This window comes from Lactuca serriola, chromosome 8 (genome assembly GCF_051521515.1).
Source record: "Lactuca serriola cultivar US96UC23 chromosome 8, Lser_US96UC23_V15, whole genome shotgun sequence".
NCBI lineage: Eukaryota > Viridiplantae > Streptophyta > Magnoliopsida > Asterales > Asteraceae > Lactuca > Lactuca serriola.
The window spans coordinates 104524229-104538124 of NC_136415.1; the positions used below are offsets into that span (position 1 = coordinate 104524229).

General features: G+C 32.0%; 1 non-coding gene across 1 annotated transcript; it reads left to right on the forward strand.

Annotated features, from left to right (window-relative positions):
- Window positions 1-6409: 6409 nt before the first annotated feature.
- On the forward strand, window positions 6410-6516 carry LOC145071590 (small nucleolar RNA R71). The gene has a single exon (XR_013690596.1). It is a non-coding gene; the product is annotated as a small nucleolar RNA R71 (small nucleolar RNA).
- The last annotated feature ends 7380 nt before the right edge of the window (window positions 6517-13896 follow it).

The following is a 13896-nucleotide window of genomic DNA, read 5'->3' on the forward strand; positions in this document are numbered from 1 at the left end:
GTTTTGTGACTAAAAGAGATTAATTAAACTTAAGGGACTGGAATTTTAATTATAAGATAATTGCAATTTGGACCATGGATTTCCTTGTATTAAGGAGTGGATGAATTCTATGGGGAACCCCATAAGGAAATCGTCCAAGGCCTTAATTAAATGAGTGCATGAGTTGCTTAGGGCTTAAGCATCCAAATTAGGGTTTCCTTGTTAGATAACCCTAATAGCCTCACTATATAGAGATCCCTTAAGGACCAAAAACGTGGTGAAGACTTAATCTAGGGTTATAACACATTTTGGGCAGCCTCCAACCTCTCTCCTCTTCATCCTCTTGCTTATGGTGTTTGTGAACCATTAGAGGAGTGACATTTGTGACTCTAAGCTTTCTAAAGTCAATACAAGAAGGATATGGGATTGTTATTTCTATATAACAATCAAGGTAATATCTTAAACCCATTCTTATGTTAATATGATTGCTTGTATGATAGAATTAGGGTTTATAGTCTTGGATAACTTGCATGTACAATAGAGAAACCTAGATCCAAGCATTAGGGTTTGTATGAGCACATAGGATGTTCTTATGGTCAAAACCCATCAACCATGAGGGGGATAGAATACAGAGAATGAACACCCAAGTTCACCAACACCTACAGGTTATGCGCCTGCCAGCACTCTACATAACTGTCTAGAAAAATCTGTGGTCGTCATCCTTATTCTGCTGAATGACTAGATCACAATCACATCGACGCCTCTCATCAGTTTATCACACATCAACTATCTACCCAAGTTCTACCCAACATTTTTGTAGATAAAAACATACATATGCAACTTAAAAACTGATAAAATACTTATTCAATACTCATTCTAAATAAACAGATAACGTATATATACACGTATATTTATACATACGTAACACGTATTCTAAAGTAGATACTTCATATCTATGTGTTAAAAGAAAGGGAATATACACTCACTTGATCAGAAGATGATCAGACAACACTATGGCTTTAAGAGTAGTATTCTTCGGTGAAACTAGGATGTTTTCTTGAAAACCGGGCTTCTTGCGGGCAGAGTTTCGGCTCGGAAACTTTACTTCTCGGGATCCTCGAGGCTTCGGGACTTGCTTCGGGTCTCGGGAATGATACCGGGGCTTCGGGGTATAACTTGCACGCAAAACAAGGCAATAACGAGTGAAAGATAAGAATTTGAGCACTAAAACTCGGCAGCCTAGGACATCTATTTATAGGGGCTGATCCCTGTGATTACGTTAAGCGTAACTTCGGAGTACGTTGGGCGTACTCCCTCTACAAGCAGTACGATGGGCGTACATCGGGTACGTTGGGCGTATGCTTCGGATCAGGCCTAATGTGTCATGGCTTACAGACTCATGCACTCGAGTATTGGGTCAGGTCGACGTTGCCCATTTCAGTTCATGCATACGGGTACGCTGGGCGTACTCCCATTTTTCAAAATTCAAAAATTCGTATCTTTCGCATACGAGCTCTGTTTTTGACGTTCTTTATATCCACGCGTAGGTGAGACTATGCTCATCTTTCATTTTGACTCCGTCAGCTAATTTTTACTTTATTTTTATTATATTATTTTTAGTAGGCCGAGACAGGAAAAACTATTTTAGAAGTTCATAACTTCTCCATCTAACGTCCGTTTCCATCTGTCCTTTCACTGTTGGACTTCTATCGACGAGATCTTCAATTCTCGTTTAGATTGCTTAGGCCAAATATCACTCGATCTCAATTTCGACATTTGGGGTGCATACCGCTAAGTCGAAACTTCGAAAAAATCATAACTTCCTCATATGAAGTCAGATTTAGACGTTCTTTTTATGCACGCTCTCGGTTTAATGTATTCTACAATTTTCGTTTAGATCACTAAGGCTAAATATCGCTCTATCGTAAATTCACTATTTAGACCACTACAACTTCGTGTATCGATCAGGCTTATCTAATATTTTTACTTTATCGCTTATTTTTATTCCTTAATCCATTTAAATCACACAATTAAGCAATAAACACATAATACTCAAATAATACATTCTTATTATTTCAAAACGAGTCATAAAGGTTAACCTAGACTGTTACATCATCATTAATGCCAAGTCTAGAAACACGGGCGTTACAATTTGTCTAAAGGATGATATTAGTTTTAGTGATTAGATAGTTATTTAGAAACTGGTAACAAATAAATGTAATTGACATTTGATTATTAAATAATAGAGATTTATTTATGAGTATCGTTTACTATCTTTTTTCAATTGTTTATCTTTGTGTTTCTTTCGCATGTTTTACTTCCCGAATAATTAGATTATTCAAACATCCACAGTCGATCATACTTTGTAAGTAAGTAGTGAATTAAGATTGTCATGAATTAGATTGTAGATTCTCTAAGTGTTTAGACATAGCAATGGTTTGCTGCAACATTCATGAGTACTTTTAAAATAAGGATTTAAGTATTGGATTAAACTCATGCTCAGTGAATTACTTCATGGAATTTATCACGAGTAATTCTCAGACGATAATATCATATAATCTTTAAACCAAGATATATGAGTTGTTGTTTACGAGTTGGTTGTGCATTGATAATGCATAAACGCATCAGTAACTTGGTGTTATAAAACGTATTGTTGTGCATGATTTGATGAGTAAATAGTATAAGCATATGAGTCAAAGTTTATCTGTTCCTTTTGCCCTAAGGGGAAAAAGTGATATCTTGGGCCCCTCGATGATTTGGTGTTGCCTTATGTGTCGGGCCCGGTCAGGACTAAATTGAAGTGTTCAATTAAGTTGTTTGCCATTACAAATCAGAAATTGGGAAACAAACTATTGAACAATGAGAATTATTTTGTTCCATGTCATATGTTCACATGATATCTTGCAGAACGGAGGATTATATGATCCCTTATCTTAGGACTCGCAACTGACTTGATCAGAGTTTGATGAAAGCTATGAGAGCTATGATTGCTTATCAGTTTTTGAAGTCATGCTTGCAATTATAGTTATTAGACTTATCCAAGTGGGAGACTGTTGGATTAGGTGTCTAAGCCCATAGCTATAATTGGTATATGCTTGAATTGATAGTGACATGGTCCTTTTGGGTTACCTTCACACATGCAACTAGAAAGGATGATTAATTGAGAAAGAGGAAGAATTTATTAATTTCATTAATACAATTGTAATTAATGATTTATTAATATGTTATGGAAATAATATATTAATTAGTAATCATGTTATTAGTTAATATTTAATCAAAATTTAATTTGGAATTAATTTTGGGATTAAATGAATTAATTAATAGTGTAGGGACTAAAAGTGCAATTACTTAATAGTTGAGCAAAAGGGTCCAGAACCTTCCTAGGGGAAGGGTGGATGATTTTTTGTGTGTATATGTAAGATTATTCTAGAGTTTATAGAATATCTTATCATATATGGATAATTAAAGGAGGTGGTTAATTACCATAATTGAAATTAGGGTTAATCTATAGCATCCTCTGTGCACTATATAAAGAACCCTAAGGCTAGGATTTTCGGCCAAGCTTTTGGAAGAAGCTAGAGCCGAAAATTCACCTCCCCCTATCTCATATCATCTTCTTGTATTGTGTTTTTGTGAGTCATTAGAGGTGTTACACTTGTGACACTAAGTTCTCAAGATTCAAGATCTACAAGAGATACATTGTTATTACAATATAATAATCAAGGTATGTAACCTAACCCTAGTTTTATATGAATTTCAAAAATAGTATACCTCTCCTAGGGTTTCTCCTTTTGTGTTCAAGTTTGCATGTTCAATTAGAGAAAACCTAGATCCAAAGCATTAGGGTTACATGCACACTTAGGAATTGTTGTTATGCTCAAAACCCATCAAATAGATAGCCACGATGTGAGTCTAGAATAGAAGTCTTCTTTAATTGTGAAAATATGAAGCTCGCAACGTGAAGAATAAGGCCCACATCGTGAGAACTGGGACTTGACAGAATGTATTTCTTCTTTAAATTCTTCATGTTGTGCAAACTCTATTGCCCTTTTAAGTCATTATGACTTATTTTAAGACCCATTTTTTGTCTGTAACTCTCTCTTTTCTTATCTCTTCTCGCACACGATTGTCACCCCACACTTATTAAAAAGTGTGGTCTTCGGTTTTAAAACTCTAACTCTCTCGGCTCTCACTTTTTTTTTACTCGATAGCTCATCAATTCTCCAAACAAAAAAAACTCCTAGGTTGCAAAAAGAAAACAAACATTCAACATTTGGTTACATTAATTTAAATAATCCAAAGAAAAATAAATGCAAAAATAAGTAAAAGAAAAGAAAAGAAAAATGCAAACTGAGCTCAGGTTGCCTCCCAGGAACTGTTTCTTTTAGAGGAGTCGTGAGCCGGACTACTTTCTGCTCTAAGTTGCGTCAGTTGGGAGCAGAATCTACCTATTCTCCTTTTGATCTTTCCACCTTCTCTTGTACGCTTGAACTCACCTTATGCACACGTTTTTTGAATTTTCCTGTTTCGTTTGATGGTTGCAAGCTTCAATTCTCCTTTTAACTCCTTGGGATCTTTCACTGCTTCAATTCTTCACTTTATTTTCAGCTAACTCCTTCTAGTCTAGATCCATCATATCAATCTTGGTTTCCTTGCTTGTGGGACCCTCATCCTCTTCTTCGCTAGAATCTTCTATTTCACTTATTTCCTCATCTTGAACTTTGGGTGTAGTATACGCAAAAACTTCAAAGATCAATTAGATCGAGGCCCTTGGCTTAGTGAGCTTGACTTTTTGTGGCTTTTATCTAGTTTGGACTTCTTCTTCCACCAATTTATCTAATTCTTCAAGCTCATTTTCTTCATCCACAAAGAACACTTCTTCTTTTTCCCTTGAGTTCTTGAATTGTTCTTCAACCCCGAATGTCAGGTCTTCTTTTCCAACTCGTAAAGTAAGCTTTGACTTATGAACATCTACCAAGGCTCTTATAGTATTGAGTAGTGAGCATCCAGGTATGATTGGTAAGTCTTCATCCTCTTTCATGTCGATGACCACAAAATCAATTGGAAAAAACGAATTTTCCAATTTTGACCAATAAATCATCAATGATTCCTCGAGTATATGTTACCCACCGATTCACCAAGTGGATCACCATTCTTGTAGTCATCAATTCTAGAAGATTGATCCTTTAATAAAATGAATAAGACATTAAGTTTATACTAGCTCCAGAATTGGCTAAGGAAAATATGTTCATGGAATTGCCAAATTCGCCTGGAAATGTAAGACGGCCTAGATCTCCCATTTTTGTTGGTATGCCTTCCATGATTACCGCTGAACATCATTCATTAAGAACTACCTTTGAAGTCTTCTCTAATTGTTGGCGAGTGTCAAGAAGATCTTGAAGAAATTTCTCATATTCGGGCATTTTTGCTAATGATTCAATAAATGAAGAATTAATGGAAATACCCTTAACTTGCTTGATAAATCTATTGTGCTCTTGCTCCAGTGGACGTGCCCTTGCTCGAGAAGGAAAAGGTAACGGAGGTTGATACGGTTTGACAGAAGAAGAACTTTTATGTTCAGACTCTGCCCACGACGTGAGCATTTGATCCTCACATCGTGAGAATTGGGCATCAGCCCTATCTTTTTCTTCGATTTTCATTCTTTTTGGCTGTGGATCGGGTTGCTTCAAGACTTCATCATGGATCTGAATGAGGGTCTTCTTCAGTGGTTATGTCCATTACATGTGGTTGCGGTTTTGGATCGGTATTCTTGGGTGGTAACCTTTCGTTAACAAGTGTAGTCAATTGCCCGAGTTGAGTCTCAATATTTTTGATGGAAGCTTGATGAGTTCTCATGGTAACATCAGTTCCATCATGTCATTTTTCAGAGGCTTCCATAAACCTATTAAGCATTGACACGAAGTTCATCTTCTTCTCGGGTGGTGGTTGTTCTTTTTGGTAGTAGCCTTGTCCGGTTTGCCTATATTTTTCTTCTTTTTTCTTCTTGTATTCTTCGTATGACAACCACTCTTTCTTTGGATTTTTCCAATCTTCATCATATTTATCACCACTTGAATAACACACTTGTGCTTTTCTATTTCCGTATTCATCCAAATCACAATCCTTGGTTAAGTGTGGCCTATTGCAATTTTCACAACCAACTCGTATGGCATGTATAGATTGATCCAATTTTGTCATTCGTCGATCCATATTCTCTAGTTTAGCCATGATTGTAGCCATGTTCTCGTTCCCTCCATCTCCTTTACATATTGTATGTTCCACTCGTGAGTTATGGTATTCTCTTGAATGTTTTGTGAATTCTTTAATCAAGGCCAGATTCTTCTTAGTCATTGGCCCTTGTAAATCAAGAATTTGTCTTGTTGTAACGTTTACTCCATCATAGAAAATAGAGACTTCTTTTTGCAAGTTCAAGTCATGTTGAGGACAATTTCTTAGAATGTCCTTGTATCTTTCCCATGCTTCATATAATGACTCTCCGATTTCTTGTTGGAAGTTGGCTATCTTCTTCTTTACTTTGAGATCTTTGAATGAGGACTAAAATGTTCAATAAACACCTCTTTAAGATTGTCCCATGTTCGAATAGCTCCAGGTGCGAGTGACTTCAACCAAAATTTTGCATATCCAGTAAGCGTTACTGGAAGCATCCTTACAAAAACTGCATCTCTATTAACATTTAGGACATTGAAGTAGTTAGCAATGTTCAAGACTTCATCGATGTGCTTGAAGGCATCTTCATGGTCCTTCATAAAGAATGGGATATCTTTAAGCATGACTAAAATATACCCCTTGAATTCGAAATTTGCGGTTGTTGGAATTTCAGGTGGTACACAACCCAGCCAGTTGTCGTTACACAACCTTTTCTTGTACTCCTCCATCATCATATCTGCTATGTCAGACATCTCTTCGACCTTGCTTTTTATTTCTTCTCCTAACTTTCTTCAATTTATGTCTTTGATTTGTATCCTACTTCCTTCTAGATTGGAGTCTTCTCGAAAAGCTTGAATTTGTCGGATTGAAAAGTGTTGCTAGACTCGTCAACCTTTTTGTTCTTTATTTGTGAAAAGCCAACTCTAGATTTTTAAGTGGTGGAATTATTGGAGTTTTGGATCCTCTGGTCATAAATCACAGAAATAAAAGAAAAACAAAACGTGTAAAAACGAACCTGAAAGAAAATAAACGAAAAACTGGAAAACATTGAAATCATGTCGTGAGAGATGTCCCCCACGTCGTGAGAACTGAACAAACAGAAAAAAAATTGCAAATAAAAAAAAAACTTTTTGCGTTTTTTACCCCATTAAAATGATCGATTAACCTACACTAATTAAATTAACAACTTAAATAGCCGTTCCCCGACAACGGCTCCAAAAACTTGATGTGCAATTTATATACTACCTAGTTTTAAATTTATAATCCGAACTTACTTAACTAACTAATTACACATAGACAATGTACCTAGTCAAATTTATAGAATAGTTTAGGTAAATTGGGTATCGAACACAGATAACGAATTTAGCTAATTAGATCATTAATAAAAATTAATCTAAAACAATAATTAAATTGGGTTTTTTATCTGATTTTGCGAATTCATATTAACTTAAAACTTAACACTCAACTAAAAACAATTGTAAACATGATTAAGAAAATACTTTCGTTTAGCTTCGAATCCCCTTTTTTCCTATGTGTAGTTTCAAAGTATGAATTTATTTAGTTGGTTACCAATTTTAATATAATCAGCAGTCTTGAACCGATCTCCAAATATTTTTGCCAATTCATGAACTACTATGTAATGATCATACACATGCAAACAAAAAATTGATTATTAATGATAATTGGGCTATGTAAGATATATTTAGATTATTATCTATGATGAAGACAAATAATCATACACAATTATGATAAAATTATGTTCTCCAACACAATTAAAGTTGTTACCTTTATCACTTAATCTAAAATGTAATTAATCCTATCTATAGCAATTTAATGACCATAAACTACTAGGCAATCAAGTTCATGCAATTCAAATGGTCATTAGACTACACTTAACTTGAATCAAAGCAACAAAGATGCAAACTTTAACATGCTATGTAATAATAATCAAACACAAGCATTAACCAACTTCATAAAATCCAAATATAAACTAGAAACTAACACATAGTATTAGGGTTCATCTACACTAAACGAAAGCCTAATATTTAGTACTCATGGAAGAAAATAAGCACACAAAAACATAAGAATTAGACATGATTGAATCAATGCAAACCCAATGTAATGTGTAATCTTCAAAATATTGATCTTCAATCTTCTTCTCTTCCGAAAGGTTGTTTTTTGCTCTCTCTGGCTTCTGATTCCAATTATGTCTCCAGAAAATCAGATCCAAAATCCTTAAGTCGAATATGTAAATGGATATTTATAGTTTCCTAAATTCGGGTCTCACGTCTTGAGAATTAAGGTCTCGCGTCGTTAGCCTATATCAATTCGTGTCTAGCAAGGAAACTGCATTCCGCGTAATTATCTTCTGAAACCTCCTTCTCATGACGTGAGATTATAATGCTCAAGTCGTGAGCTTCATCATCATGTACATGATTAATATTCTTCTAAGAGCTACGTCGTGGATTCGTAGTGCCATGTCATGGGGAGCATTTTTGCTTGATTTTTCTTCCTTTTAGGCTCCCAGCTTTAGCTCCAATCCTTCCAGGTTACAACTTTTGTCGTTTTTTTTTTATCATTTTTCTTCAAGAATGTCTCATTTGGCTATAAAATGTAATTCATCTCAATAAGTATCAAATATCTTTGTAAATAACCAAAATATAGCTTAAATATATTGAAATAATGCCTAAATATTTGTATAATATAGCAATATCAATGCTCACCAGGCTCCCACGCATGACCCACTCAGTTTCTTTATATCTCAGGTAGCAGTACGAATGTACATGGATAGTGATGTTTGGATCTGATGAGAGATTCGAGGAGGTGTTGGATATAGTATAATATTATGTTGACTAACGTTTGACTTATTGTGTTGCCTTAGGTGGTGTGTAACACCAACCTTGCGATTTCACGAGTTGTGGTGTTGTCCACTTCGATAGAAAGGTGAGTCTTCTTACTATACTATGTAAGACACTAGGTGTCATTGTATGTATGTTTGTCTTTATGACTTGCATGAAAGACCATGGTTAGATCGTTCCAGTAAAGATTGTAGCGAGGTTATAGCAACGGAAAGGACATGCCATGATTACATTGCTTCCACTGGAGATTCCACAGTTTTACTTTATAAACTCTGATCCTTATTAGGACCCACTTTTGATACTTTAATGATCTTTTGATGAAATGAAATGAATGATTTTGTTTATTTAAAAATCAAAAAAATTCTCAATGTATTAGGAATTTTCATTTATTTTTATCTTATATTATTTTTTTTATCACATTACATCATTCCTCTCTCTCTATCTCTCTCTCTCTCTCTCTCTCTCTCTCTCTATATATATATATATATATATATATATATATATATATATATATATATATATATATATATACACATAATATTACAGTTTAAATATATAAAAATTGTGATTTTTGAATGTAAAAAGTTTCATAAAGAAAGTCATTAATAGTGACCAAAATTGAAAAAATGATGTAGATTTGAAATAAAAAAATTATCAAAATGAGAAAAAAAAAATGAAAAACGTAATGTCAAAATTAAAAACGAAAATGTAAATTCTTATTGATTTTTGTACCATTTTTATCAATTTTGACACGTAATGATATCACGTCAGCGTCATATAATCAAATAGTATAATGTCAGCATTCAATATACTAAAGACTGACATGTCATAATATCACACCAGCGAGTAACTAGGTTGACCGGTCAAATTATCAAAATTGTAAAAATTATAAAACCTAATGAATAATTTGTAACGAAAAATAACAGTGTCAGAATTAGTTTTTTATAAAAAAAAAATATAGTGACTTTTATACAATTTATCATTTATATAAATATGTATAATGATTTTTGTAATTTACACTTTATATAAAACTGTACACCGCTTTACATTTACGAATTTTAGATAATAAAAAAGAGACTACCCTTAAAATGATCATTTGTTTAGCCCACAAAATTCAACTTCAAATCGTATATTCAGTTCTTCTCATCAATTTTGAACCCTAAAGATGAAAAGGGATTCAAAGAGAGAATGTGGAATCAACACTACAACAAGCAACCAATTCTATCTAAACAAGACAAACCCTTTATCACATGTAAAAGTAAAATTGTACAACTCTTAATGCCTAATGTATAAGCTCTAACGAATATCGTTTTGGATTTTAAGAGTTTTAGTTTGGAGAAAGAAAGAAGCAAAAAGAAGGATAAGAAAAGCTTGTAAAAGAAAAAGCAAAGCCAATGATTGATGCTCCACTTTTTTTGTATATTCAAATGTTTAATGGAACAACTTAGACATTACGGATTCAAATATACAAGTTCAAACCTACAAAAAGGATAATATGTAACTCAAAATGCTTATCTTTGTCTATTTTAATAGCCAACAAAAAAAATGTTTGTTAATACTAAGCTCGTATAATATAGTTGAAAATGATTATCTTTATCCTTTTGCATATCATCATTTGATGCATATTACTAATCCACGGGTGTCATACTCTCTCATTAATAAAATATTAATGATTTCCCACCAAACATTATTAATTTTTAACAATTTGGTCAAAAGTCTCATCAAGTTTAACCTTCTAACACTTTACATTTTATAAATTTCATCCCAATATCCCTAAGAAGAGATCGTTTAAAATTTCTTTTAACTTTGGTTCGAAGTTAAGACTCTCTCTTTAGTCCTAAGTCACATTGTTTGTTTTCCTTTTGCACCCTTGGACTACATTTTATAAATTTCATCCCAATATCTCTAGGAGATCTTTTAAAATTTCTTTTAACTTTGGTTCGAAGTTAAGACTCTCTCTTTAGTCCTATGTCACATTGTTTGTTTTCCCTTTGCACCCTTGGACTCGATCCAAATCAAGAATTTGATCCTCATATTTGTGTTTATTCGGTCCATGGAAAAAATAACATCTGACGAGTTTGTTCCTAGTTTGCCCTCAATCAACACCTAGCAAGGACACGGTCCCTAGTCCTACTATTTGGTGTTTTATTTTGCTTCTAACTTGGACTAAACTTCTAACCCAATTAACAAGTATCAAATTACATTTTATAAATAGCTCCCACATTATTATTTACATATTTAATATTATTAGATATGTGTTGCTAAAACAAGAATGCATATAGAAATAGCAACAAATTTTTACTACATTAAACTCATCACCCTTGCCAGCCTCAAAAGGTTAAAAACCTGCTAGACTCAATGGCGGAACTACTAAGGAACCAGGGGAGGCCATGCCCCCCTAACCTTTTTTATCTTTTAAGTTATAAGGTATATGAATAAAAACTGTAGAATAATAAATAAGCAAGCTACATATGAAGGTTCTTGACGAAGAAGACTCTATTTTGTTTTTTTTTTTTGTTGAGTTAATTCATAAAACGACAGAGGCTATGAAAATCTTAAATCAATCGCAACCAAATTTTTATATTAAATTTTATGGAAGAATTAAACAAAAAAGATGACATCTCTCAAAGTAATCGAGGGAAATCAGGAAAAAAAAATCAATCAAGATTTTAAAATATTTGAAATCCTTTAATCAAAAGGAAGGAAAAAAAGTTTTAAAAAATTTAAATATCCAAACCTTCTCTAACAATTATGATGAGAACTAAATCCAAGAAAAAGAGATTTAAAAATCTTGATGAATCACCGCCAATGTGGCTCTCCTCTCTGTCACTTATCTTGTTGTTTCCTCCCGATCTAGCTGAGTTTCTATCATTGGAGTAGCAGTCGCCGCTCTCCGCTTAGACTGGGGTTCTCTGCTTTAATAGCCGTCTTCGTATTCTTGTCTTGGCCCTTGACTGATTTCAGGTAAATTTCTATTTTTCAAATTTCCCTTTTTGTTTTCTTCTTAGTTAAACGTAATACATACAAGTTGCAAACCTAGAGTATCATATCACCTTACCTATGTTCTCATGGCTCTATTGTAGTGTCTTTTTATTGTCCTTTATTTGATTATTTCTTAAAGGCTTAATATTGATATAACTATAATAAAAAAACTATAAAATATACCAGTGTAAGCTATAATATACTACTATTCAATTTTAACAAAATTCTAATTTTTAATATATTATTATTAAAACAAGTCATTATTTTTGATTTGGGAATGTATATATTATTTTCTATTTTGCTGTTGTGTAGATTTTTTAAGAAAAACGAGTAGGATCGCGACACCATAATAAGTCTCGATTTCGGCCCCTAATTTTTGTATTTGTGTTCCGCCCCTACTACTAGTTATAAAATTATTTATCGATAATAGATATATTTAACTCAACTTATGAAAGGTATCCTAGTGCACAAAGCTTCCCTTGGAGTGAGGGTCCAGGAATTCAGGAAAGGGATTTTTTTATTTAATTCAACTTGTAAAATGAATTTTATTTCCATTAATAAATGTAACTGTACATTTAACCAGCAAGATCAAATTATATATTCATAATAATAACATGTTGATATAATTATTTAATCTTAAATTAGTAAGCTTTTACAAGTTCCGGATTATACATGTTTTTTAAATAAAATAAAACCATGCAAATGTTTGTACGTTATATGTGATTGGTAAAATTCAATACATTGTTATTTGCCATAAATTCTCTTAAAAATAACTCAAAATTATTATATCATTTCATTATATACTTATAAAGCTTGTATTTTTTTTTGAACCACATTGATTTGAAACTTCCATTCATTTTTTCCTTTCACAACATTCATTTGAAACTCCCATGACTTTTCAATTTCTTTCTAATAATTATTATAAGTTGGTTAATAAGGTTAAATAAATATCAAACCTAAAGTGTAATCATATATAAACTAAATTTCAATATTAAAAAAATATATTTTGTTCTACTTATAAAGTTTGTTTTAACTTTTCACATATTATACTTAATTTATTAGGTCTAATATGTTAGATGTAAACCATTATCATTTTAATAATACAATTTTGGAACAAATTATATACAATACTTAAATTATTAATTTGAATATAACATTACACGGTCAACTAAAATATAAATTTTAGTTTAACTTAAATAACTCAAATAATATTTTGTAAATAGTTAAAAGTGATTAATTGTAGTGTTTTTCTAATAATGATTACAAGTTTTAATAAGGTTAAATAAATATCAAACCTAAAGTGAAATCATAAATATACTAGATTTCAATTTTAAAATAATATATTTATTTCTAGTTATAAAGTTATGTCTTTAACTTTTAACATATTATACTTAATTTATTAGATTTAATATGTTGTGGTATGTAAACCATTATCAGTGTAAAGCTACAACTTTTGTACAATTTGTACAAAATACTTAAATTGTTATTTTAAATATAACATTACAATGTCAACTTAAATATAAATTTCAGTTCCACTTAAAAAACCAAGGAATATTTTGTTAATAAATTGTAGTGATAAATGTAAAAACTAAATTGTAATCTCAATTTAACAAAAATATTTCCTAAAAATATTTTTATAATCGTTAGAAGTTTTCAAATAAGTAGCTTAATATAACTTCCAATAAAAATAGTTAAAAATAACTCTATATAAAATGATTATATTGTTACATTTAAAATCAAAAAATAATGTTTTATGTTTTAAATAATTATAATGATAAAAATAAAAACATTAAGCAAATAAATTTTAAAAAATTAATTAACAATAAGAACAACTAAACATTAAACCATATATTATATTTAATTTTATTTATGTGTAACTCGCAGGTAGAAATTACTCAAACAATTGAGA